This window comes from Dryobates pubescens, chromosome Z (genome assembly GCF_014839835.1).
Source record: "Dryobates pubescens isolate bDryPub1 chromosome Z, bDryPub1.pri, whole genome shotgun sequence".
In the NCBI taxonomy this organism is placed as follows: Eukaryota; Metazoa; Chordata; class Aves; order Piciformes; family Picidae; genus Dryobates; species Dryobates pubescens.
This window is the reverse complement of record NC_071657.1, coordinates 119,163,611-119,191,159: the sequence shown is the minus strand read 5'-3', so window position 1 is coordinate 119,191,159 and position 27,549 is coordinate 119,163,611. Positions and strand designations below refer to the sequence as shown.

At 43.4% G+C, this 27,549-nt stretch overlaps 1 protein-coding gene across 1 annotated transcript in view; it reads right to left on the bottom strand.

Annotated features, from left to right (window-relative positions):
• The window catches only part of EXOC4 (exocyst complex component 4), a 488,502-nt gene that overhangs the window by 171,194 nt on the left and 289,759 nt on the right, over positions 1-27,549 (bottom strand). The window lies entirely within an intron of this gene.

The window sequence follows — 27,549 nt, the reverse complement described above, 5'->3', positions numbered from 1 at the left end:
TGGTTCCCTATTTATTTATTTTTTACTAATTAGAGCAAGCACAAATGAATCCCTCTCTGCTTCTTTGAGCACTATGTGCACAGAGAAAAAGAGTGGAAGAACTGGATGGAAATGTCTTTGCTAAATTCCTGGTGACACAGAATCATAGAATCAAAGGATGGTTTGAAGGGACCTTTAATGCTCACCTAGTCCAAACCCCTCCAGTCACCAGGGAATTCTACAACTAGGTTGCTCAGAGCCCATAAAAAAACTGATCTGGAATGCTTCTGGGGATGGGACATCTACTACCTCTCTGGGCAAGCTGGGTCAGTGTCTCACTACACATACTGTAAAAACATTCTTCCTTCTCTCCAGTCTAAATCTCCCTCTCTAAGTTTAAAACCATCAACCCTCGTCCTGTCACAAAAACACCTGCGAAAATGTCTATCCCCATCTTTCCTACAGGACCCCTTTAAGAACTGAAAGGCCACCAGAAGGTCTCCCTGGAGCCTTCTCTTCTCCAGGCTGAACAACCTCAACTCTCTCAGCCTGGGCTTACAGCTGACTGCTTGCAAACCTCTGATCCTTTTTGTGACCTCCTCTGGCCCTGCTCCAACAGGTCCATGCCTCTCCTGTGCTTAGGACTCCAGAGCTGGCCCCAGCACTGCAGATGGGGTCTCGGCAGAGTGGAGCAGAGGGGCAGAATCCCCTCCCCTCCAACTGCTGTCCATGCTGCTGGGGATCAAATCAGCACACAATTGGCTCTGGGTTGTGAGCACACAGTGCTGGCTCACATCCAGCTTTTCACCTACCACAGCAACCCAAGTCCTTCTCCACAGGCTGAACAACTCCCAACCTGCCCTCACAGCAAAGGGCTTCAGCCCTCAGGTTATGTTTGTAGCCTCCCCTGGCCTCACTCCAACAGGTCCATGTCTCTGCTGTGCTGAGGACTCCAGAGCTGGGCCCAGCACTCCAGGTGGGGTCTCAGCAGAGCACAGCAGAGGGGCAGAATCCCCTCCTTCCACCTGCTGTCCAGACTGCTGGGGATCAGCCCAGGACAGGTTGGGTCTGGGCTGTGAGAGCACAGTGCCAGCTCATGTCCAACTTTTTACCCACCAGCACCCCACATCCTCCACAGGGCTACTCTCAGTTTTGCCTTGAGAACAGGGAGTTTACAAGGCTCTTTGTAAGCCCAGATGCAAAATAAAACAGTCTGTAGCAAGCTCTAAACTTGAAAGATTGCAGGTAGACTGGATGTAGGAAATGAAGCTCTTCAGTGGCAGCCCTTGGGGCACTGTAGCTGCTTCTTAGATCGAGCTTTAACTATAGCAAGGTACTATATTTACAAACAGAGATGTGGAGCCAGGGAACCTCATGCTTTAATAATGAATGGGCTCTGTGATATCCCCTGAGTTGGTGTTTTTCATAGATCAGATCTTCCTTTCTGCCCAGAGGCTGTGTCTGATTTCCATTCTGTTTCTGAAGCACTAAGCCACACTACATCATCCCATGGATTGGGGAAAATATTGAACCTTTCTGTACAGAAAGCACATCGGGATGGCTTCTGTGTATTTCCATATGGCAAAAGCTCTGTTTTTCCTCAAGGGAAAGGCACAATGATAAAATAGCTACTTTGTTTGGTTCGTTATCCAATTTTGTCACAGGTAATGTGTTTTATAGCCACTTAAACAGAGTCAAAGACAATCTAGTTCTGCGAGGCAGTGATCACATAGACCCTTCAGATGATGACAATAAGACTGTAATACAAGGAGGCATTTTCTGCACACTTTTTGTTGCATTATCATAATGTCCTCTAATGAGATTCTTCTCATTGGTCCATTTTCACTTCTGGGATAGAGAAAAAGAAGACTCAACTGAGAAATATTTATGCATTATGGGGTTTGGAGCATCTCATTCCAAAAGTGGACTGCTCTTACAGAGAAGGTAATTTCTTAGCCTTTAAGGTATTGTTACTAGAAATAATCAGAATTTTGTTTTCTTCTCTGTGGCTGTCATCTCTGACTGGAAAAAAAACCCACAGAATCACAGAATCATGGGAGCTGGAATGGACCTCTGGAGCTTTTACAAGGGCTTGTTGTGATTGGACAGGAGGGAATGGCTTTAAGCTGCAGAAAGGTAGATTTAGACTGGACATTAGAAAAAAATTCTTTACAATGAAGGTGTGAGACACTGGAACAGGTTGCCCCGGGAGGTTGTGGATGCCCCACCCTGAAGGTGTTCAAGACCAGGTTAGACAAAGCCTTGAGCAACCAGTCTAGTGGAAGGCATCCTTGCTCATAGTGGAGGGGTTGGAACTAGATCTTTAAGGTGCCTTCTAACCCAAACTATTCTATGATTCTGTGATGATCATCTTGCCCAACCCCCCTGCTAAAGCAGGGTCACCCACAGCAGGTTGCCCAGGACTGCAATATCCAGGTGGGTTTGGAATCTCTCTAGAGAAGGAGACTCTACAACCTCTCCAGGCAACCTGCTCCAGGGCTCTAGCACCCTTACAGGAATTTGCTCATGCTCAGATGGAACCTCCTGGGTTCCAGTTTGTGCCCATTGCCCCTTGCCCAGGCACTCAGCACCACTGAAAAGAGTCTGGCCCCAGCATCTTGACCTCCACCCTTGCTTATATTGATCACCATTGAGTAGATCCCCTCTCAGTCTGCTCTCTGTAGGTTAAACAGCCCCAATATATTGTTGTAAAGCAGAATCCTCTAATCAAGTCAATGCTGGGGAACTGGGTTCACATCTCTGAGACACTCCATGCGTGGGGAGGCAACAGTGCAGCTTTATGATTAGAAACGATTCCCCAGACAGCAATGCCCAGAGCTATTAAGGGGCATTTCCAGCAGTTCTCATTAATGTTACTATTGGTTCTTCCACTTTGCTATTTTTCTCCTGTGATTCGTCACTTTCCATAGATTTTTTTCCCTCTAAGTTTTCATTTAAGATATCTAATGGTGGACTTGTGCCCTTCATTCAGCATGGGGAAGTACATCACTGACATCTTTAAAATGCTTATTTCTCAGGAGATTAACAAGGTGATTCTTAATAGAAAAGATGCAGTTTAACAAATTCTTTTGGGGGAAAGAAGTATAATTGCTCAGCAAGTCATTTAAGCACATGGCATGGAAACACTTTGCACTTCTTGGTTTTACCTGTTCCCAAGGTATCCCTGTCACAGGCCAGCATCCAAATGAAAGATTAAAAATGCTACAATTGGATGGACAGAACCATAAGCCAAGTTCTGCATTCACCTTTTGAAAAACCCTCTTGGTTTTGTGGCATAGTTAAAAATTACTAACTGCAGTTGGTGAATATTGAAGGTGCATCACAGTATAGCAGAATGTTAGGGGGTGGAAAGAATCTCCAGAGATCATCTAGCCCAACCTCCCTGCCAAAGCAGGATCACCTAGGGCAGGTCATGCAGGAATGCATCCAGGTGGGTTTTGAAAGCCTCCAGAGAAGGAGATTCCTCAAATTCCCTGGGCAGCCTGTTCCAGAGCTCCAGCGCTTTCGCTGCAAAGTGAGGTGGAACCTCCTGTGTACCACCTAATATCCATTGTTCCTTGTCCCCTCACAGGGCACCACTGAAAAGAGACCATCATCTTCATCTTTCCACCCACCCCTCTGATATTTATAGACATCAGTAAGATCCCCTATCAGCCTTCTATTCTCAAGACTAAACAGGCCCAGTTCTCTTCTTCACAGGAGAGATATTCCAGTGCCTCAGTCATTTTCACAACCAACCATGGCTCCTTTGCAACCTTTGGGAAGACCTCAGGAGTGTTTGTATTATCTGCTCAGTTTCATTTCCATGATTATGAAGACAGGGAAGAGTCTTGTAGGATTACCATGCTCAGTAATATTCTGTTCCTCCACTGATAAAAGTTCTCATTCAAGGGCACGTTTTGCCTTGCAAGACACAAAGAAACATTCCTGACCCTTCCTGGGATGACAGCAAATCCTCTCTATCTTTCTACATAATCCTGGTTGTGTTTATATTTGGCTATAGAAGAATTACTTCTTCCATCTGCTCCTACAGCACTAGTCTCTTGAGTTGTTTCTTTTTTAATGCCTTCCTGAGGTTCTCCAAGCCATTAATATCCTATGGTTGGGTGCTCCCCCAACACTGAACACATCTTGCAGTATTGATCAGCAGCTCACTGCTCAAATGAGAAACAACCTACAGAAGCCAACGCTATAAAGACAGAGCAGTAAATCTGCCAGATATAGACAACACATATGGGTGTGGGTGTTTGTACGTACACAAACTCTACTCATGTTGGGTACCATCAACTCACAGAAACCATTAGATACTTGGTTATTAGCTTCCTTATTGAACATGATTAAAGACATTTATGTCATTCCTTTCCTTTCAAATTTAAGGACTAAATACAAATGCACATAAATCTCTTCCAAACAACCTCTTCTCCCAGGTAACTAGAACAGGATGACAGGAAATTACAGAATCACAGAATGGCAGGAGTTGGAAGGGACCTCTGGAGATGAAGTCCAATGCCCCTGCCAAAGCAGGACCACCTAGGGCAGGCCACACAGAGGCACATCCAGATATGTATGAAAGTCTCTGGAGAAGAAGACATCACTACCTCTCTCTGGAGCCTGTTTCAGGGCTCTGTCACCCTAACAGTAAAGTTTTACCTCTTTTTGAGGTGGAACCTTCTGTATTCCAGTTTACATCCATTGCCCCTTTTCCTATCACAGGACATCACTGAAAAGAGACTGGCTCCTTCTTCTTGACACCCACCCTTCAGATATTTATAAATATTAGTAAGATCCCATCTCAGCCTTCATTTCTCCAGGCCAAACAGCCCCAGTTCTCTCAACCTTTCCTCATCAAATGTTCCAGTCCATCACCCTTATAGCTTTCGTTGGACACTCTCCAGTATCTCTCTGTCCTCAACCTGTGCCAAGGGGGAGGTTAGATTGGATATTAGGAAAAAAATCTGTATAGAAAGAGTGTTCAGACATTGGAACAGGATGCCCAGGGAGGTGGTGGAGTCACCAACCCTACAGGTGTCAAAAAAAACATGTAGGCATGACACTTGGGGACATGGTTTATTGGGCATGGTAGTGTTGGGTTGGCAGTTGGCCTTGATGATCTTAAGAGGTCTTTTCCAATCTTTATGATTCTATGAAATGAGAGCTAATGAGCATAGTATTAAAAACCAAACAGGTCCCTGGCTGTATAACATGTTTACACTTTAAAAATTAATTAAGGGCTTGATAAAAGGTCAGAAACTCCACTGGGTTACATTTTGCTAGCAGAAGAAGGTAGTTTCCTTCCCAAGCCTCATGACAAAGACGACAAATGTACTTTTTCATTGTCAGGTGGAAAAAGTTCTCGGTGGGTGATAAATAGCAGACCCATCCCATTTTGCAGTCCAATGAGAAAAAAAAATAAATGTACATCTTTGTGCCGAGGTACAAATCAAACCTGTTTTTCCCTTGCTTTGCTTAATCACCAATTAAAAATGCAATAAATTAGGGTAAGTTTCCGTTAGCCTAAATTGAATTTCATTCACATTAAAGAATGCAACCTTTCGCTTGATGAAAATGGAGCAACTACTCTTTCAGAGAGCACACAAAATCAGTAATTTAATTTAACTAGAAAGTGTGAGGCTTTCCTGAAAAGAATTAGGCTGTTGATTGTGTTAAGCAAATAATAATTAACGCAAGTACATACAGCTCTAATTAGGAAGGAATTTAATTAAACAAATATGCCAACTTAACAAGATGCATAACAAAGTAATTGTGCTATGTCTTGCCAGTGTAGTCTTTACTACTTCAAAGTTTTTACACTATGATTATAAAGCAATTTTCAATGACTGGTGACACAAGAGCAGCAAAACCAGGCTGTACACAGCCCCACCCAAAAGCACAGAAGCCTTCCCAAAGCCAAAGCATGCCACAAAGGATTGCAACATCTGCGGTGTTCCATCATGATCCTGCTCCATATGACCTGAAAGAATCATGGAATTGTTTTGGTTGGAAGAGACCTTTAAGATCACTGAGTCCAACAAACAACCCAGCACAGCAAGTGCACTACTAAACCACGTCCCTCAACATCACATTTACATGGCTTTGAAATCTTTTCAGGGATGGGGACACCACCATAGCCCTGGGCAGCCTCTTCCAGGGCTTGGCAGCCCTTCTGGGAAAGAAATTGTTTGTAATATCCAACCTCAACCTCCCCTGCAGCAACTTGAGGCTATTTCCTCTTACCCTATCGCTTGTGACTTTGGAGAAGAAATCAACTCCCACCTGCCTCTGACCTCCTTTTAGGGAGCTGCAGAGACCAAGAAGGCCTCCCTTGAGCCTCCTTTTCTCCAGCCTAAACAGCCCCAGTTTCCTCAGAGGCTCCTCACAAGATCTGTCCTCCAGCCCCTTCACCAGCTTTGTTGCCCTTCTCTGGACATGCTCCAGCACCTCAGTGTCCTTGCAGTGATGGGGCTGTGCTGGCTTTCAGGATTGTAAAGGAGAATTCCTGTTTATCTAAATTAACAAAACACAAAAGCCAAACCTGTCATCTGCAAACTTACTGATGATGGACTCAATACCCTCATCCAGATAATTAATAAAGATATTGAACAGGATGGGGCCCAGCACTGATCCCTGGGGGACACCACTGGCTGCCAGCTGGATGTGGCACCATTCACCACCACTCTCTGGGCTTGGCCCTCCAGCCAGTTCCTAACCCAGCACAAAGTGCTGCTGGTGAAATTTGGACTAGATCTTTTTTTATGCTGAGGGTGGTGAAACCCTGGCCCAAGTTGCCCAAAGAGGTGATAGATTCCCCATTGCTGGAAACATTCCAAGGCAGGATGGATGGGGCTCTGAGCCACCTGATCTAGCAGAAGATGTCCCTGCTCATGGCAGGGAGGGTAGACTGGACGACCTTGAAAGGATTTTTGCCTCTGTTCCCACTTAAGTATTTCCACCTACAGTCCAGACATTTTCAATCAGTAAAACCAGAAAACTGAGGGGATAAAGAACAGGAGGGAACTGTATGTTTTGCAGAGCTCTTTATGACCTCGGAAGTAGAGATGAGTCATGGGCATCTTGGAAACAAATATGCAATACCCAGCCTGCATCAGTTAATATCTTTTATGAGCCTGTTTCAGAAGCTGCAGCAGCAGTGTTATTATACAGCCTAATTAAATCAATTCATCTGCCTAACTTTGCAATGCTTGGACTTTTTCCAGAAGGGCTCCTTGGAGCATCTTTTGTTCATTTCCTATCTCTTCCTAAATTTCTGAGGTAAACAACAACAACGACGACGAATGCTAATTTCTTTCCTGACACTCCACAGCCACTGAAGGTTGAAGCCCCAGAGGAGTTTTTTTTCATGCTAAACTCTCTGCTTATCAATCCCACTCTCAGCCTAAAGCTGAACACCACCATTCTGCACTTTATTATTTCTTAATTTATTGTTTGTGTTGCCATAGTGCCTGGAGGCTTTGAAGTGCACTGTTTTAGTGGTGGTTTTCTCTTTCCTTTTTTATTTTATTCCCCTTTCTGGATGATGAACTGAAAGATCAGGCTTCCTATTGGCATAAAATTCACTGAAGAAGGACCCTAGAAACTCAAGAGTGTAATTTGGAATCGTGGGCACCATGCTTTTCTCAAGGTGCTTGTGGTGTTCTACCACAATGCAATGTTTTCTATTACCATGTGTCACCACGCAAGTACTTGCTTGTCAAAGATATTGACATCTGCAGTGAGAAAGCTGCTGCTACTGCCTTTTTAACTGTTTTTTTTTTTTTCATGTTCTGATTGCCACATGTATCATGTCAGCATCTACTTTTGTGATTAAAAGCATCAGAGGATTTGTAGGCAATTTAATGAAATGTAAAATGCTCCTGACATTAAGGGCTACTGTAGATGGCTATGAGCGTGCTGAGTTACAACACACCAGAGAAATGAAGCAAGAGATAGACACGCTTATCTGAAAGCCAAAGACTCTGGAAATTGCTGGTTTAGTTGTGTTCTGTGTTATGTCTATAGAATCCAAATAAGGCTGGGTCTTAACACACTTCATCACCAGGAAACAATACTGGTCCTGAAGAATATGATCTTAGTGTGTCTGAATACTGGAATACCCCTGAGAAGCAAACTGAGGTCTGAATTCATAGGATCATCTGCTGTGGGGCATTACTACCTGAAAGGAGGTTGGAGTGAGCTGGGGGTCTGTCTCTTCTCTCTAGTATCAGGCAACAGGACAAGAGCAAATGGCCTGAAATTGTGCCAGGGAAGATTTCAGCTGGATATTAAAAAAAAATTCTTTACTGAAAGAGTGGTCAGGCATTGCAGCAGGCTGCCCAGGGAGGTGGAGTCACCATCCCTGGAGGCATTCAAGAAACATGTGGACATGGCACTTGGGGACAAGGTTTAATGGCTGTGGTGGTATTAGGTTGATGGCTGGACTCAATGATCTTAAAGGTCTTTACTGACCCAAAGAATTCTATGATGCTATTATTGGCATTGTATATAGAGAGCAAATCAAACTCATTTCTCCATACAACGAGTTTAGCTGTCATGCACTTATCAATGAGTACAAGCAGATGAGCAGCTATGCTCCAAGTGCATACAAACCTATGTGCAATATCCCAAGCTCATAAAAGGGAAAACAAAACCCAGAAGTGTTTCATAAAGTCATAGAACGGTTCAAGTTGGAAAGGACCTTTATAAAGGTCATCTAGTTCAACCCTCCTGCAGTCGACAGGAATGTCTTCAACTGCATCAGAGTCCCAAACAACTTGGCCTGGAAAGTTTCCAGATATGGGGCATCTACCACCTCACTGGGAACCTGGGCCATTGCCTCACCACCATCAGCATAAAAAATTTCTCCCTTCTCTCCAGTCTAAATTTCCACTTTTTTAGTTTCAAACCATCACCCCTTATCCTGTCACAACAGGCCCTGCTAAAAAGTCCGTCCACAGTTTTCGTCTCAACCCCTTCAAGTGCTGAGAGGCCACAAGAAGGTCTCCATGGAGTCTTCTCCAGGCTGAATAGTCCCAATGCTCTCAGCCTATCCTCACCAGAGGGCTTCCAGCCCTCAGACCATTGTTGTGGACTCCTATGCCCCCACCCCACCTGGTCTATGTCTCTCCTGTATGGAGGAATCAAACGGCTAGACACAAATAAACAAATAAGAATCAACCTAGATCTCCGAAGTTCCACCACATAAGACCATCCTTTCCATGCCATGCTCTTTACAGCTAGACCCAGCCACTGAATACAGATATATCATAATACATATTCAAGCTGCTGACCTCATTCATTCCTCAGCTATAATCTTGTAATTCAATAGTGATGGATATTCCAAAAGAAAAGTAAAAGGGGAGGTGTGACAGGGGGTTTCAGAGAAGCTTTAGGGAAACTTTGTCTGAGGGAATTAAAAAAGCCTTGAAAACAAACCCACTAAAGAAATGATACACAAAAATAAACAAGAAAGGTTTGCTTTCTGCAAGGAATGCAGATTCTTTCAATGGCTGAAATAGCTTTGCAATATAAATGCAAGTGAAGCTATTTAATCAGTGTTGTCTTATAGGGAATCTTCTCCAATTAAACTAAAACAGCAGTAGAAAAAGAGTATAAAACAAAACTCCTTTATCCTTTTTCAACCCCACCAAATATAATATCATAAAGCCCAAGTAGTGTATTTACCATTAACATCAAGACTCATCCTCTATCCAACCTGATGGGAATATAACCTTTGAAAGGTGTTTTCTTTCCCCCACCTCAATCTTATCCTGTAGAGATTAAAAGGCAAACCTTGTCTAACACTCCCTACATTTCCTCCTCCACAGTTTCCACCTGGCGAGCCCTCAGCCACATCATCTCTAACACCATTTTCTTCTCACTTTTCCTTCCTTCAAAGCCACAGCAAGAAATTTTTAGCTGCTTAAGCAGAGCAATAAAATGTTATTACGTTCAATAACCTACAGCAGAATCAAATCTGTTCTCAGAAACAATCCAATTCTGAAGCCAGGATCCACCACCTTCCCTGGACAGCACAATAAATTGGAAGAAACACCAATCTTGGCTACACTAAAGCAGCATGTTAACACTTGCTTATCCTCTTGCTCACACCTGGAGTTAAGCAATTGAACACAGGTATGTTCAAGAAAACGCACAAAGGATTCCTGGGAAAGCGTTCAGCTTTTTGTTTTACCTGTTATAAGCCAACAGATGATCAGGGAGTGGGACATAAATGGCTTTTTGTCTGGATAAAGCATGCTTTCCGGAGTGATGCAGTAGATGCGAGGAGAGAAAATCCAGCCACGGCAGTATGCAAGGGTTTGTGCAACAGGGCAACAAACTGGTGAGGGGTTTGGAGAGCATGTCTTAGGAGGAGAGACTAAGCCAACTGGGGTTGTTTAGTCTGGAGAGAAGGATGCTGAGAGGGGAGACCTTCTCCCTCTCTACAATTCCCTGAAAGGAGGTTGGAATGAGGTGGGGGTCACACTCTTCTCCTAAGTAACTTGCAATAAAATGAGAAATGGCCTCAAGTTGCACCAGGGGAAGTTTAGGTTGGATATTAGGAAAAACTTCACTACAAGAGTGGTCAGACATTGGAACAGGCTGCCCAGGGAAGTGGTGGAGTTACTATCCCTGGAGATGTTCAAAAAAACATGTAGACATGGTACTTCAGGACATGGCTTAATGGCCATGGTGATTTGGGTTGATGGTTGTACTCAATGATCTTAAAGGTCTTTTCTAGCAAAACCAATTTTATGATTCTATGATTACACAGTGCCAGAAGGCAGCTCCTTTTTATGGCCTTTCTAGAAAGCAGCAAACCACCCTGAGGGCTTTGAGCGACCCATTTTAAACTCAGAGCCCTGAAACACAGACAGCACTTCAGGAAACATGGTTCCAAGCTGAGTGCCTTTCTAAAAATAAAACGCATGCTGAAGGGAAGTAGCCATCACCAGCACCTTCTCAATGTGCTGGTGAAGGCTTCAAGTAAGGGGCCAGGGAAATGGCAGAGTCCACAACACTGGACACTTTGAAGATTCAGATGGACAGGGTGCTGGGTTAGCCTTTTGCCAAAAAACGTTGGACCAGACAATCCTTAATGTCCCTTCCAACCTGGTATTCAATGATTCTGTGGTCTGCTTTATAAAGTGCAATGCAAAGAATCAGGATGCTTCCCTCACTGTGCAACTACTGAGGATGGCAAATGGCATCCAGGCAGGAGATCAGAAGCAGGAAAGCTGCAACTTATTTGAGGACTCATTTGCTTGGGTCTTTCACCCTCATTGCATCCCAGATACTTTGCTAATTGGAGTTGCATGTTTCCAGCATATGTTTTCAACTGTAATTTGGTGCAGCTGCTTCACGCTGTAACTCCAATCCAAAATGATTTAATTATAACATGCAGGCATCAGGAACAGCAAAGAAATTACAAATAACAACCACAGAAATGCCAATAAATGCCACTTGGTTGGGCTGGAGAAAAAATACTTCATGTGAGCAACTAAAGGGAGTTTTTGTAAGATGGAAAGTGAGCTTGGTCTTCAAAAGATTTTGATGGGTTCATTGTGGTTGGACTCAATGATCTTAATTTTTTTTTTCCCAATCTAAATTATTCTGAGATTTCATGATTTTCAGATGAAGCAAAGTTTGCCAAACAGTTGGTGGCAGAGTTGCAGTAAGATGTTCATGTGTGGGGAAAAACACAAACAAATGAACAGAAATAAATCGTTGCGGCACAGCAGTATCAGGTTCAGCACATTTTAAATAGCTTCAAACACAGAAAAACCCTTTTGGAAAGCCAGGGGTTGGAGGAACTCAGTATTTCCTGCAGCACCAAGGGAAGAATTTTCTTTTGCTCATCTGAAGCCTCAATCTGCTCTTCTTCAGGTCCAGTGTCCATTCAGTTACTTCAGCAGCATATCAGAGTAGAGGGGTCCCTTATCCCATGTAACTCCAATACCTTATGTTACTCTGATTTCCCATCAGATTTCTACAGCCCCAACAAGAATAAAACCCAAGGCACTACAGATGCTGTGGAACTTCTATAGAGAAGCAGCAACAAGCCACATACTGCACAACATCAGAGTCAGCTGCACTTTGTCAGGGGGATATCTCCCTTGCTATTGCAAGCAGTGCGAGACTCTCCAACACCTGCCCTTGGCAGTTTGGATAATGGTCTGAACAGGGAGAAGATCCTCCTCTACTTTGCTGTGGCAAGGCCCCACCTGCAATGCTGGGGCCAGTTTTGGAGTCCTCAGCACAGGAGAGACATGGACCTGTTGGAGCAGGGCCAGAGGAGGCCACAGCAATGATGGGAGGGCTGGAAGCCCTCTGCTGTGAGGCCAGACTGATAGAGTTGGAGTTGTTCAGTCTGGAGAAGAGAAAGCTCCAGGGAGCCTTTTATGTGGCCTTTCAGTGCTTGAAGAGGCCTACAGGAAATCTGGGGACAAGACCTTTTTATCAGGGCCTGTTGTGACAGGACAAGAGGTGATGGTTTGAAACTGAAAGAGGGAGATTTAGACTAGATTTAAGGAAGACATTTTTTATGTTGCCCAGAGAGGTTTCCTCATCCCTGTAAACATTCAGGGTCAGGCTGGACGAGTCTCTGAGTAACCTGACTCAGTTGAAGATGTCCCTGTTGACTGCAGGGGGATTAGATGACATGATCTTTAAAGGTCTCTTCCAACTGGAACCATGCTATGACTTTATGAAACACTCCTACTTTTCATTTTCCCTTGCATGAGCGTGGGATATTGAGCATAGGCTTGTATGAACTCAAAGTATATCTGCTCATCTGCTTGTACCCATTGATAAGTGCATGACAGCTAACCTCATTGCATGGAGAAATAAGTTTGATTGGCTCTGTATATACAATGCCAATCATAGCACCATAGAATCATGATATGATTTTATGAAGATACAGTAAGAAATTACTTTCTAACCTAGACAGCTACAACTTTTCAGACATCACCTGATATTGGACATTTATTTCTAAAGTACTTGCAGAACCTTCAGCAGGAAAGCAATCTATAAAATGTTGTACAGCATTTCACAGAGGACATATAATACAAAGAATTGGGCTGGCATCTAGTCTCTCTGTGCCTTGAGATGCTGATGCTAAGGACCTCCTTCAGCTTTCCTGAGAGCATCACTCCTTCAAAGGCACATCTCCATGGGTAAATGTGACAAAGTCTGTGTGCAGAGGGGAGTTCACTCTGAGTAAATACATTCCAAATCCCACATTTTGTAACTGCTATGTGTGACTTGAAGAAAAGCCTTTGCCATGTGAGAGCTGCAAGACATTGCAGTGCAAAGTTATAGCTGCACTTCAGTTCCTTCAGCTGGAAAGGTAAACATGACAGGGGAACAACACTAGCACCAACCTCTTTACACATGAAAAGGAAATGAATGGAGCTATGTCCTCACAAATGCAAAGAGCACAACAAAGCTGCAGCTCAGTATGCCCACTAAATTAAGAGGGAAACAGCAGGATCCTGAGGTTGGCTTTGAAACCTGATGTGCAAGAGTAGCTACTCCAAGGGCAGATAAACGTTGAGCAGCAGTAATAAAAATAAGGTGTCTGTACTGGAGTGGGTACAAAGAAGGGCAACAAAGCTGATGAGGAGATTGGAGAGCACCTCTTACAAGGAGAGGCTGAGAGAGCTGGGGTTGTTTAGCCTGAATAGGAGGCTGAGAGGAGACCTTATTGCTTTCTACAGCTACCTTCACCTGAAGATCTACCTCCAGATTCAGACACCTTAATTTAGGTTTCCACACATCAGGTAGAAGCTATACTCAGTTGTCAACAGCTGCAACTACTGCTATTTGAGATGCCCTTTACATACATTTGGTCTCGAGAAGCCAGTATAGACTGACAGAGGTCCAATATCACATCTGCTGGCCCATAAGGATATATCTCTCCTTGGATTTGGAGAACAAAATGAAACACAGTACTTCACAGGACAAAGAGCATGACATCCGCAATGTAGGTTCTGATTCATCTTTTATCTTACTGAGATAAACTTGTGCCATTTCACTGAGCCTTTAATATGCATGTTCTCAACACTCACAGATAAGATAAAACTATAGCAATTCTGTAGCTCCAGAAGCAACATTTCCAGGAAGAGCAACACAGAAGAAACCCCTTAAAAACACCAAGTATGTAAAACCAACTGCAGGAAATAAAAAAATTCCCTAATGAATAGAATTAATTAGTTAGAGGGCTTTTAAAGAAGCATTCAGGTGCCTGGGTGTAAGATTGCTTGGAGAGATCCAGACTAGCTTCCAAAACAAGTAAGGGTGAGATGACTTAACAGATCTCCATACCTGGAAATCATCACCATCACCAACTGAAATATTTGACAAGATACTTCTATCAAAGGCAAGATAACAGTAAACTATGACCCAGACTGATCATGAAGAATGATGGTTGACCTGTTTTATATTCTTAAAAATAGCAGTGCTCCTCAGCTTTTCAGTGGTGTCCTGCAACAGGACAAGAGACAATGAGAACAAACTGGAACCCATCCAAACATGAAGAAAATCTTGACTTTGAGGGTGCCAGAGCACTGGCCCAGGCTACCCAGTGAGGTTATGAAGTCTCCTTCTCTGGAGAGATTCCAAACATGCCTGGACATTGAAATCCTGTGCAACCTGCTCTGGATGGACCTAAGGCACGAGGGTTGGTCCAGATGACCCCCAGAGGTTCCTTCCAATCTCTGCCACCCCGATCTACATATACTGATGTCTGACTGATTATTAATGCTTTGAGATTCCAAAATAAAGGAGGAAATTGAGGAACACATTAATGAGAAAATCTTACAAATCACCCTGAGCATCTTGAATCCCACCTTTGAAGCCTTCAGTCTGTTAATGGTCTATGCCTTGGCTAGTGCACTAGGAGGGTGAAAGGGGGTTACTCCTTGGATACAGTAATTACCACACAGGGATTTCGCTTCCTTTCCAACAAATCTGCAGTGTAACAAGACTGACAGTAAGCAGGGAAAGCTTGGGTCACCACCATATGGTAGCACAGTAAGAACAGACCCACAGAATGTGGAAAATGGAGATTTTAAAAAGCTGCCTCAAATCTTGAGAAATAATAAAAAGCTTCTGGAAAAGGGGGGAAAATAAATAAAAGAATCTTACATTTCTCCACAGAAAGCCAAGCTCTGACAGCTCTTTGGGGGCTTTTGGAGGTCCTAGTGCTTTTACAGCTGTGTCTACCAGTACTCCTCACTAACACTTTCAAATTAATTCCAACACTTCCCACACAAAAAGCAGAACTTTTGGAATCAGGAGTAAAAGAAAGCATGATAGATTCAGCTATTAAAAAGAATAAATTAAGAACTCTTGCTCCTTTCTGCCTTTTTTAATGGCTGCAGTAAGGTCTCTGGTAGATAAGAACATGCTGCTCAGGGCCAAACCAGAGTTGTATAGGACCCATTCCAGCACCTCTAGATACAAGAATAATGCAGAGGAGACACAGGTTCTATTTCCATGGCTTTGAAATGATGGACAGAAAGGATGAAAAGGGTTCTGAGTCCCTTTTGAATTAGCTCAGGTATCATTCTCTTCTGCACAACATTGCTCCTCCAATAAACCTTATTTGGAAAATGAGATTCATGGGCATGAGACTGTGTCTTTTTTGAACCCTAAAGTAACAACTGGATTTATGCAGTACCAAAGACAGCAAAGAATAATGACACATTTCTTTTTTCCTCCATGTGATTAAAAGTATGTGTTTAAAGTAGAGAGCCTTAACCATCTCACCAGTGAAGTACCACTATTGCTCTGCTCTGGTGAGACACAGCTGCAATGCTGTGTCCACCGCTGGGGTCCTCAGCACAGGAAAGACATAGACCTGCTGGAGTTGGTCCAGAGGAGGCAGGAGTGATGATGGGAGGGCTGAAAATCCTCTGCTGTGAGGCCAGGCTGAGAGAGCTGGAGTTCTTCAGCCTGGAGAATAGAAGCCTCTAGGGAGACCCCATTAATAGACTCATAGAACCATTTTGTTTGGAAAAGACCTTTAAAATCATTGAGCCCAACAACCACCTATGTCTATGAAGTCTGGTGCCAAACCATGTCCCTCGGTACCACGTCTGTCTTTTAAACACCTCCAGGGATGGGGATTCAGACACCTTCCTGGGCAGCCTGTTCCAGTGTTTGAGAACCGTTTCAGTGAAGAAGTTTCTTCTTACACCCAACTTAAACCTCTCTTGGTGTAACTTGACCATCATGATGGATTCAAGCCTGCTTGAGCAAAATGAGTTATCAGCCAAAGACAGAAGATGATGTGGCACATTTCTAATAAGGAGACAGCTGATTATTCTTACCCACAGCCCAAACATTGATACTATCACCAAAATCCCTCCTGTGGACAAGCCACAAGCTCCCCCTTCACTTCCAGACCTCAGAATGAAACTGCAGGAAATAAATGGCCTCAGAAATATATGGCTGTGACAAAGCCGAAGAGAAGCAAGCAACACATTCCTCAAAACTTTTTGCCTCCCTCCATCTGATACACGTCCCCAGAGCTCTTTGGAGAAATGCAAGCCCCTGGGTTACCGCCAAGGGAGCTAATGTGACAGGGCACAAAAATGAGGACAAACAGGTAAGAGAGAATGGCACAGCTGCTAGCTGGCACCATCAAAAAATCAAGACTATTCTTTCTATGTCTCCCTGTGAAGCCTCCTTCACGTGCTGAAACAAAAAGCACTAATTTGACTTCCCACTTGGCTTTGTTGAATTTTGACATGTCCCCAGTCAAGCGCGATCCCCTCCTTCAATCAGACACCATTTTCTTGAGCTGTTAGGAAAGGAGGAAGCTAAAGTAATTATCAACAACTTGTAAGCAGCAGCTTTAGCCTAATTACCATGACTCCTTTTTAATTTTTCTTATTGATTGCCTCCCGCGAATACACAACTATTGGCGGAACTTGCCGAGTCTCGTGCTGCTGTGATAAGAACAGCAGCCACTGAAAAAAAGCAAAATGCAATTAGGTGACCCAATATCCTGTTGAACACTTGGGATAAAGGAAAGACAGACAGAAAGAAAGAAAAAGAAAAAAAAAAGAAAGAAAGAGAAAGAAAGGGAAAGAGACAGGGAGGGAGGAAGGGAGAGAGGGAGGGAGGGAAGGAGGGAGGGAAGGAGGGAGGGAGGGAAGGAGGGAGGGAGGGAAGGAGGGAGGGAGGGAAGGAGGGAGGGAGGGAAGGAGGGAGGGAGGGAAGGAGGGAGGGAGGGAAGGAGGGAGGGAGGGAAGGAGGGAGGGTGGGTTGTGTCTTCTACAGACTTGCTCTTGGTGCCTGGGAGCAACATCTTTGTTAAGAGAAAGTGAGTATTTTACCTCCTGTGTTGTCAACATGGTTGTAATTTCATTCCATGTTCCCAGGATTCGACCCAAAGCCCAAGTTTGGATGACCTACCAACTTCAGATGACCTAATCCTCTTCAGACGGTGGGATTGATCACCCCTTACTTTCAAACATAGCTTTGGCCTCCAGAAGTCCCTTCCAAATCCTACCATTCTATGATCCTATGAAAGGTCACAATACTCACAACGTCTTGCTGAGCAGAATCCATAAAGCCAGTCAAGCAACTTAAAGCACAAATAGGAGCCCCAGGCAATTACCTGGCAAAACCACTGCTCCAAACTCAGTCATTTCTTCTATGTGAAATACATCACATGCTTTCTACCATGTTCCTGTTCATTGTTCTGCTTCATTTCTTTGCTGGCCTTCTTGGCACTACAGATTCCATTATTAACTCAGATCCATAAAAAATATGCTGTGGGTTTTTTGTTCATTTCACGTCATTGTTTTTTTCCTGCTCCTGGATCTACTTAGTTCTTTCACCTGCTCAGCTTAAGTTCAACCATTAAAACAACACAAGAGAGCTAGGTCTGTTCAGCCTGGAGAAGAGGAGGCTGTTGGGGGATCTTATTAATACTTACAAATAACTAAGGGGTAGGTGTCAGGAAGATGGGGCCAGACTCTTCTTAGTGGTCCCCAGTGACAGGACAAAAGGTAACGGGCATGAATTTGAACACAGGATGTTCCATCTAAATATGAGAAGGAAATTCTGTACTTTGAGGGTGGCAGAGCACTGGAACAGTCTGCCCAGAGAGGTGATGGAGTCTCTCTGTCTGGAGACTTTCAAAGTTCACCTGGACATGATCCTGCTCTGGCAGGGGGGTTGGACTCGATGATCTTCAGAGGTCCCTTCCAAGCCCTATCATGCTTGATTCTGTGAAAACTTGTTCTTATTTTCAGATGTTGAACAGCCATCCAGTTGAGTTCTATCCTTTCCACAAACAATCTTCACAAAATGCTTCCAGGGGAAAAATGTAGCGATGCTTCCAGGGGAAAAATGTAGCGAGACATTTTATCACCCTCATTCAGAGGAAAAAAGCCCTCCTTTATTCCATAGAAGCAAACATAATGGAAGAAATAAACTATGTCCTGACCCCTGAGATTCCTATGGTTTCAAACAGACAAGGCAAATTCCATTAGGATCACATTGATAAGTGCTGTTTTGATGTGGCAAAGGATTGCAGGAATTGATTTCTTGGTTGCTATTTTTTCAGATATAAGCATAAGTAGTGGAGAAGAATCTCTGTGCTAGCAGATGCTGCACTCTTCATCACTGTTCCATTCCAGCTGGTAATGATTTAATTTTTTTTAAAGAAAATAAATCATACTTGAATTCTTAGCATTAGAAAAAAGTTAGAAAAAAGTTCTATACAGAAAGAGTGATTGCACATTGGAATGGGCTGCCTGGGGAGGTGGTGGAGTCGCCATCGCTGGAGGTTTTTAGGAGAAGACTTGACGGGGTGCTTGGTGCTGTGGGTTAGTTGCTTGGGCGGAGTTGGATTGGTTGATGGGTTGGACGCGATGATCTTGAAGGTCTCTTCCAACCTGGTTTATTCTATGTATTCTATGTAGTCTATGTATTAAAAACTAATGTTATGTTTCAAACTCAGATCACCACCAGAGCTACCAAGTGGTTCCTTGATTTCACATTATTCAAACATACTCTTCCCAGCAGCTCACAGAAAAGAAGATATTTTTATATCAGAGAGTTTGTGGAGTCTCCTTTTCTGGAGATATTCAAAACTTACCTATATGCAATCCTGTGCATTCTGCTGTGGGTGACCCTGCTTTGGCAGGGTGGTTGGACTAGATGATCTCCAGAGGTCCCATGTGACTCCCAACATTCTGTGACTTTGTGATATTTTCTAAACCCTTGAGTTAATATGAATTATATTAAGTTCTAATGAGCTGTTACAATTAAAACAATGGTTCTCTACAATTAGTACAAAGCTATTACGAAGTCCTCATTGTCATGCCCAAATAAACCAAGTTCCTATCTGCAGGTTCTCTTCTTTTCTAGCAATCTAAGTACAGTGTGACATCAACAACTGACAAAATGAAAATGTTTCAGTAAGAACACCTCTGGAATAAAGAAAGGCTGAGAGACTTTGGTATTGTTCAGCCTGGAGAAGAGAAAGTGCCAGACCTGGCGACCTTTCATTACTTGAAGGGGGCCTATAAAACCAGTGAGGATGATCTGTTGTGACAGAACAAGGCAGGGATGGTTTTAAACAAAAAGAGGGAGATTTAGACTAGATCTAAGGAAGAGGTTCTTTACTATGAGGATGATGAGACACTGAACAGGTTGCCCAAAGAGACGGTAGAAGCTCCATCCCTGGAACCATTCCAGGTCAGCTTGTCTGGGGCACTGAGCAGCTTGATCTAGTTGAAGATGTCCCTGCTCCCTGCAGATGGGTTTGCCTAGATGACTTTCAAAAACCTCTTCCAACCCAAACCCTTCTATTATTCCAAGATCCTGGTCAGAGAAAGATGAACAGCAGTGGAGATTCAGTAATTTCCCTCCTATGGGACAGAAACCACTTAGCAGACAGCTGGTGGATGGATCCAGGTACTACACAGACCCCCAAAGACTGATGCAGGCCAAGAAATGATCTCAGTGATGTTAAATAAATGAGATATAGATAAGGTTGTTACCAGTCAAGAACAACTTCAAGTCAATTAAGGAGATTTCCCAGTGTGCTTTGAGGAAGATGTTCATGCTCACAGTCTGCTAATTGGTTCTAGGGCATGGTCAAAAAAAAATTAATCACCCTTCATTGACTTAGTGTGTCATCTTTTCACCTCCTGCACTCACAATGAACTGGAGACAGCTGCTCCTTTGGATAAAACCAGAGCTGTGCATGGAGCCTACTGATTACACTCATGGAGCCTACTGATCGCGCACATAGGCTGAAAGGCCAGTCACGTACCTCCAAAGACTTCATTTAAAAGGTGCCAGCCTACTGGAGGATTCAGTCTATAAGATCTCCTACTCTCACCTACACAATAATGACCACAGAAAACAAAAGTTGGTTCAGTCTCTTTGGAAACCTGCAAGTGACCTGTGTAAGGATGGATGGGGAGCAGGGACATGGTTTCGAGGACTGCCCAAGCTGCTGATGGAACTAGTCCTGGAACCACAGAGAAGTGAATGAGTAAAATTATGATCCTTCTTCCCCCTTGCTTCTTACATCTTCATCTTTGATCAACCAAAGGGGAGAGTCACCAGTGCCTGGTAAATGCTTTGGATAAAAATCGACTTCAGAGAAATTAAATAAAATGCAAGCTCTGACAGAACATTGACTATGGGATTTGCAAAATAGCCCTCTCTTATTAACTTTGGCAATTTCCTAGATCAGATGGAAGCACATCTCAGTCTCTCATATCTGCCTCTTAAGGCTCTGTTTAGTGAATGAACACAAACCCACCTTGGTGGATAGAGAAAAAACCTGTAATACAGCAGGATGGGAGCTACCTGGGGGTCTGACTGCCTTTGGTTTAAGATAATGATCCTAAATGACCAAAACCATATGTGTGTACAGGCTCTTCTGTTACAAACGTGCATCTGCAATGAAGCCAAAAAAATCACTCCACTTAGAATCACAGAATTGTTTTGGTTGGAAAAGACCCCTAACATCACTAGTCCAACCATCAACCCAACACCACCATGGCCATTAAATCGTGTCGTGAATCACAGGATGGTTTTGGTTGAAAAATTCACTTAAAATTATTGAGTTTAACCATCAACCCAATGCCACCACAGCCATTAAAGTGCCAAGTCCACACATTTCTTGAACACATCCAAGGAGAGTGACTCCACCAGACCTTTCCCATCTTTCCAAATACCCATGTAATAATCACTGCTGGGTTGCTAAACCAGGTCAGGACAATGAATCCAACCACTGTAAGTGTTCTTAGGTTCCCAGCACCACACCCAAGGACCTGCATACCTCCTAATGATCCAAAGATACTAGTGTCTAATTACTATTTAATGTAACACTTAATACTCTCATTCAAAGCAGAAGTAGGAACATCAAATTTCCAGATGTTATCAACATCTCCTACACAGTTGGTTAAGAAAATAGTGGTTTCTGTTATGGAATAAATTAGCTTTTTCTTTCCCCAGTTTCAGTGATCATAGAATCATAGTATCAATAAGGTTGGAAGAGACCTCAAGGATCATTAAGTCACCACAGACCTCATGACTACTAAACCATGGCTTTAAGTGCCACGTCCAGTCCCCTCTTGAACACCTCCAGGGACGGTGACTCCACCACCTCCCTGGGCAGCACATTCCTATGGCTAACAACTCTCTCAGTGAAGAACTTTCTCCTCACCTCCAGCCTAAGCTTCCCCTGACACAGCTTGAGATTGTGTCCTCTTGTTCTGGTGCTGGTTGCTAGAGAGAAGAGACCAACCCCTTCCTGGCTACAACCACCTTTCAGGTAGTTGTAGAGAGCAATAAGGTCTCCCTTGAGCCTCCTCTTCTCCAGGCTAAACAATCCCAGCTCCCTCAGCCTCTCCTCACAGGGCTGTGCTCAAGGCCTCTCACCAGCCTCGTTGCCCTTCTCTGGACACGTTCAAGAGTCTCAATGTTCTTCTTAAATTGAGGGGCCCAGAACTGGACACAGTACTCAAGGTGTGGCCTAACCAGTGCTGAGTACAGGGGCGCAATGACTTCCCTCCTGCTGCTGGCCACACTATTCTTGATGCAGGCCAGGAATGGGAAAGTGGCATGGCTAGGCAGAGCCACAGTTGGTCAAATAAACTATGCCGCTCACCCAGATGAACCAATGAGTTATAGGTAAAAAAACAATACCATGTGAAGATGTTTTTAATGCTTTGATCCCAACTGTTTTTTCACAGGGAGAAATTGGCAAGTTTACTGAGATAAATGAATAATGGCAGTAGGGGTAATTAAAAGGTACAAGAGTCTATCTAGGATTATTAAGAGATATTAAAAGGATGGGATAGCACAGGATAGGTTGTCAGCACTTAAAACTCCTTACTGAATGGAGTTCTAAGCAATATAGCTTCACAATAAAACACACTTTTAAGGTGAAAAACATTCTCCTACAAATCTTTTCCCCCTATGTTTAAAAAACAATAAAATTACTTGCTCTTTCTAGTTTTGAAACCCAAATAAAATTTAATTTAACTCAAGTATTGTATCTTTTTTTTTTTTAAGTGAAACTAGACAAGAAAAGCAGACAGTCATTTTAAGACTTTTTGCCTGAGAACCTCCCCCAGCCCTCACACAAAGCTCAATACCAACAATTTCAGCCTCTGCAAATATGCTGTAAAATAAAGCACTACAGTTGCTTCCCAATCCACGGCAGAAGATCAAAATCTGTGCTTGCTGAGAAAACACAACTGCATGCCATCAAAACCCCAGGCACAACTGACATAAAGAGCACATCGCTGCTGGGACTCAGGCCGTGTTCAAGCATTGCTTCTGCTCAAAGTATAATGGGAATTTTACTTAAAAAAAAAAAAAAAGGTGAATTCTGCCACAATTTCTAATTGGAGATAGTGAATCACTAATCACAGAAACAGAACCATCAAGGTTGGAAAAAACCTCTAAGATCACCAAGTCCAACACTCAACCTAACACTACCATGTCCCACTAAAGCATGTCCCTCTACACCACATCTACATGACTTTTTAATCCCTTCAGATCTTGGGACTCCACCACTTCCCTGGGCAGCCTTTGTCAGGCCTTGACAAACCTTTTGGTCAAGAAATTCTCACCTTTCCATATGGAATTTATTTTCCCCAGGCTGCACCTGAAGCACAACTAACCATTACATAACAGCTACAGAAGACAATCGCATATTCTCCATCCCTGGAGACATTCTAGGTCAATCTTGTTGGTCCCTGAGCAACCTGACCTAGTTGGAGATGTCCCTGCTCACTGCAGGGGTGTTGGACCTTTGAGGGTCCCTTCCAATCTGATGCATTGTGTGATTCCTTGTATGTCCTCTCTTCTCCAACACCTACATGGCAAACTGCACAATAAAAGCATTGCAAGTCTTCCCACATCCCTCAGTTCTTGAAATTAATTAGGAAGAAATCTTTGTAATTAGACAAAAGATAAAGAGAAAGGGAAGGAACCTCTGGTGTTCCTATACCCACATGCTCCATATACTTGCAGATGAGCACACATACTGTATCCCTCTAGGAACAAAACTGGAGCTAATGATTTTTCTGCAGAAAGGAATTAATTGTTTCTCCTTGCACTAAGGTTAGCAAAGTGTTATCTAAAGAATGACCAAAGCTTTGCTCTCTATGCTGTGTCCCCCCTCCCTACACCTCAAACAATACCTTTTTAATGCAATGTTTAAAGGTTTGGTGGAAAAAGTTCTATGCATTGACTTTTGCTCCAGCTCATTCCCCCTCAGCACTGCTTGGCTGACGAACAAGAAATGTGATTCTCCAGAGCACTTGAGAATGAGCTACCTGAGGATCTCCTAAAACCATGGAAATGAGAAACAATAGAAGATCAATGAGCAGTCTAAAGTGCAGTGCTGTAAGGAGACTTGTTTTCCACCTCTCTCACTTCCAACTCTGTTTCCAGTTCCAATTTATTTTTTCTTTTGTAATCCTACAGCAAGGGGCACAGCAGGTTGAAGAAGTACAGTGAGTTTTGTGACAGAAAACCATCTGATCAGGAAACATAATGAGAAGAAATAAGGAGAAGTAACAATTTGGTTCCCATAAATCACCAAAGAAGGATCCATCTTGCATCCCTCAGTACTCGACATCTTTCACTCAGCAACATCGCAGAATCATGGAATGTTGTGAGTTGGGAGGGACCTTGAAGATCATCTAATTCCAACCCTCATGCCATAGGCAAGGACAACTTCCACTAAGATGATGTTGCTCAAAATCCTGTCCAATCTGACCTTGAACACTTACAGTGATGGGGCACCTACACCTTTTCTGGGCAACCTGTTCCAGTGACTCACCCTTATCATAGAACACTTCTTATGTCCAATCTAAATCTCCTCTCTTTAGTTTAAAACCATCATCCCTTATCCTGTCCACAACAGGCCCAGCTAAGAAGTCTGTCCACAGCTTTCTTCTCAGCACTTTTAAGTCATAAAAGGCTCCCAGAAGGTCTCCCTGGAGCCTTCTCTTCTCCAGGCTGTACAACCCCAACTCTCTCATCCTGTCCTCACAGCAAAGCACTTCCAGCCCTTGCATTACTGTTGTGGCCTCCTCTGGATCCACTCCAGCAGGTCTCTCCTGTGCTGGGGACGCTAGAGTGGGGCACATTATTCCAGGCACTCTCATGTGAGTAGAGGTGGGAATGGCAGCACATCCATCCTGAAAAGTCCTAATTATTCATCCCTATTAACATCGTGGCTAAAATAACCCTTGGTTTAAAGCAGCTGCTAGAGAAGAAAGTGCCTTTGACTATGAGAAATATTAAAATAGAGCAATCTGCAAGGAGATGATGATTGACAGAGGGAGAGGTAAAGAGAAACGCTTAAATAATGAATGTAAACCTGTAATTCAGCCTGACACAAATTAATTTCTCTTGCTATGACACACCGACATAATCCAATCAATGAGACAACCTCCGTGGCAAAGCCATCACTTAAACAAAGCTGCCTGGGCTTTAAAATGCAAGAGTTTGGGACAATTTAGGAGTGATATTATGCACCATTTTGTATTGTCATGTGCTGAAAGAGCCTACATTGATCTTGAAAGAAAAAGACAGGAACATTTTGTTAGGTCATAGATTTCTCCCTGTCTCTTTGAATCCAGAATCCCCAGATGTGCTGAACCATCCAGCAGCTATCACCTCTGCTTACAGCGCCGGCTTTATTATCAACAAAAGCCAAATTGGAGACCCTTCTTAAAAGGCAGACAAGCAGTAAGAACACATAACTACCTCAATCCAGCTATAATAATCATACTCCTTCTCTTTTGAAATCAACATCCTTCTTTTTTCCTGCAAAAATATATTTGATTGCTGCCTCCAAACATATTACCAAAGCTGCATAAAATGGCAGAGGACATAGGAAAAAGATTTCTTGAGCTGGTGGATAGGACTGGACATAAAGCACACAACAGGGAGCTGGGAAATTTCAGGTTTGCTCCGGTTTCCATCCCTAAACCACCAGAGATACTCCTGTAATTAAAGATCAGCTCAAGTTATTCCCTAGGTCAAAGCCAGAGGAGTGCAGAGCTCTATGTGATCAGCCCCTTGATCTTTTCAAGTCCTCATTTCTCATCTGTAAAATCTTTTGTGTAGTTCCTTGCTCATAGAATCATGGAATGGTTTGAGTTGGGAGGGACCTTTAATGGTGAGCAGTCATCAGAGACATCTTCAACTACAACATGGTGCTCAGAGCCTCAAACAACCTGACCTGGAATGTTTCCAGGCATGGGGCATCTACCACCTCTCTGGACAACCTGGGACAGAGTCTCACCACCCTTACAAAAATGTTCTTCCTACTAGCTAGTCTAAATCTCCTCTCTTTTAGTCTAACACCATCATTCCTTGTCCTATCATAACAGGCCCTGCTAAAAGCTCTGTCCCCATCTTTTTTTATAGATCACTTCAAATACTGAAAGGCCACTGGAAGAGCCTGGAGCCTCCTCTTCTCCATTCTGAGCAACCCCAACTTTCTCAGCCTATCCCCATAGGACAATTGCCCTAATTACCTACATTATGGCCTCTTTGAATCTGTCCAGGCACTGCTGGGTTCCAGGTTGAGCTTGAAGGACCATTGAACAATACACATCACAAGCAGTGATATGGCACCAGATGGATAATTGAATGTGCTTTCCTCACCTCTGGTTTTTCTTGTTTCCCTAATCAGAAAAAAATCAGAATTACCTCAGCTGAACAGATGTTGCTGTGCCACCTTCCAGCGGTTAAACTGGCTAAATACTATGGTGACTGTGCAGTTAGTAGACAAGTCTAGAGGCTATGCCAGTGCAGCTCTGAAAATGTAATCTGATGTAAAAATCTCTGACTAAAGCAAAAAGGACTAACTTTTTTATTGATTTACAATGGAATTTCAGCACTGCAGCTTCAGTGGAAAGAAAGATGAATTGTCTCCACGGATGCTGTTTGACTCTAAATGTCTCTGGGAAGGCGGCGTGAGCCTGCAAAGAGCTCATCATCGCAAGGTGAAATCCATTTCTCATATGCTACTTTGTTTTCAGAGATTAAAATCAAAGTCCTGGGGGTTTATTGCTCTGTGAATCAGCAGTTCCAAAGGCACTGCAAAACAATGCCAGCCCAAAATATGACAGCTCTGAAGCAACCATAATCCAAAAGGGATTTGGGAGTTTACTTTGTAAAGCACTGAAAGAGACATTCCAAAGTGAAAAGAAGTTTTTGAGGACTGTTGCCTTCTAAAACTCTTCCTGTTTCCAAGTGTCAGTGCTGGTTTGCATCAAATAATCCAACAGAACACCCAATATTCTGCTTTTTGCTGTTGTGATGCAATCAAGAGCCCCACCATATAACACCATGCAGGGCACAGAACAGAATGAGCCTCAACAGGAGGTAGATGCCTGCTGCTTCTGGCAACACTAACTGATGGGGTGCATTAAGTAGAATGGTGCCAGCAGATCAAGGGAGTTTTTCCTCCCCCTCTACTCTGCCCTAGGGAGGCCACATCTAGAGTACTGGGTCCAGTTCTGGGCTCCCCAGTTCAAGCAAGACAGGGAAAAACTAGAGTCCAGCAGAAGCCACAAAGATGCTGAGGGGACTAGAGCATCTCTGTTGAGAGATGTAGGGCTCTTTAGACTGGAGAAGAGCAGCCTGGGAGAGGATCTTCTCAATGGTTATCAATATCTAAAGTGGGGGGGGCAAGAGGATGGGGCCAGAGTCTTTTCAGTGGTGCCATGTGATAGGACAGGGTGTAACAGGCACAAACTGGAACTCAGGAGGCTCCATCTGAACATAAGGGAAAACAGATAAGGAGTGACACCAGAAGCAACGTTTTGCTTATGGGATAGGGCTGCATGGAGTCTGGCCCAGACAGAGCCAGTAACACCTCTTTCTTACAGGAGGAACTGAAAACACTACTATTATTGAGAATTCAATTAATTAAGAACAACAGTTGAAAGGAAAACTCAGCAGAAGACAGGAAATTTGAGTTAATGAAGAGAAGTGTTTCTACCAAACTGCATTGAGACAGAATGTGCAACCAGGATAAGA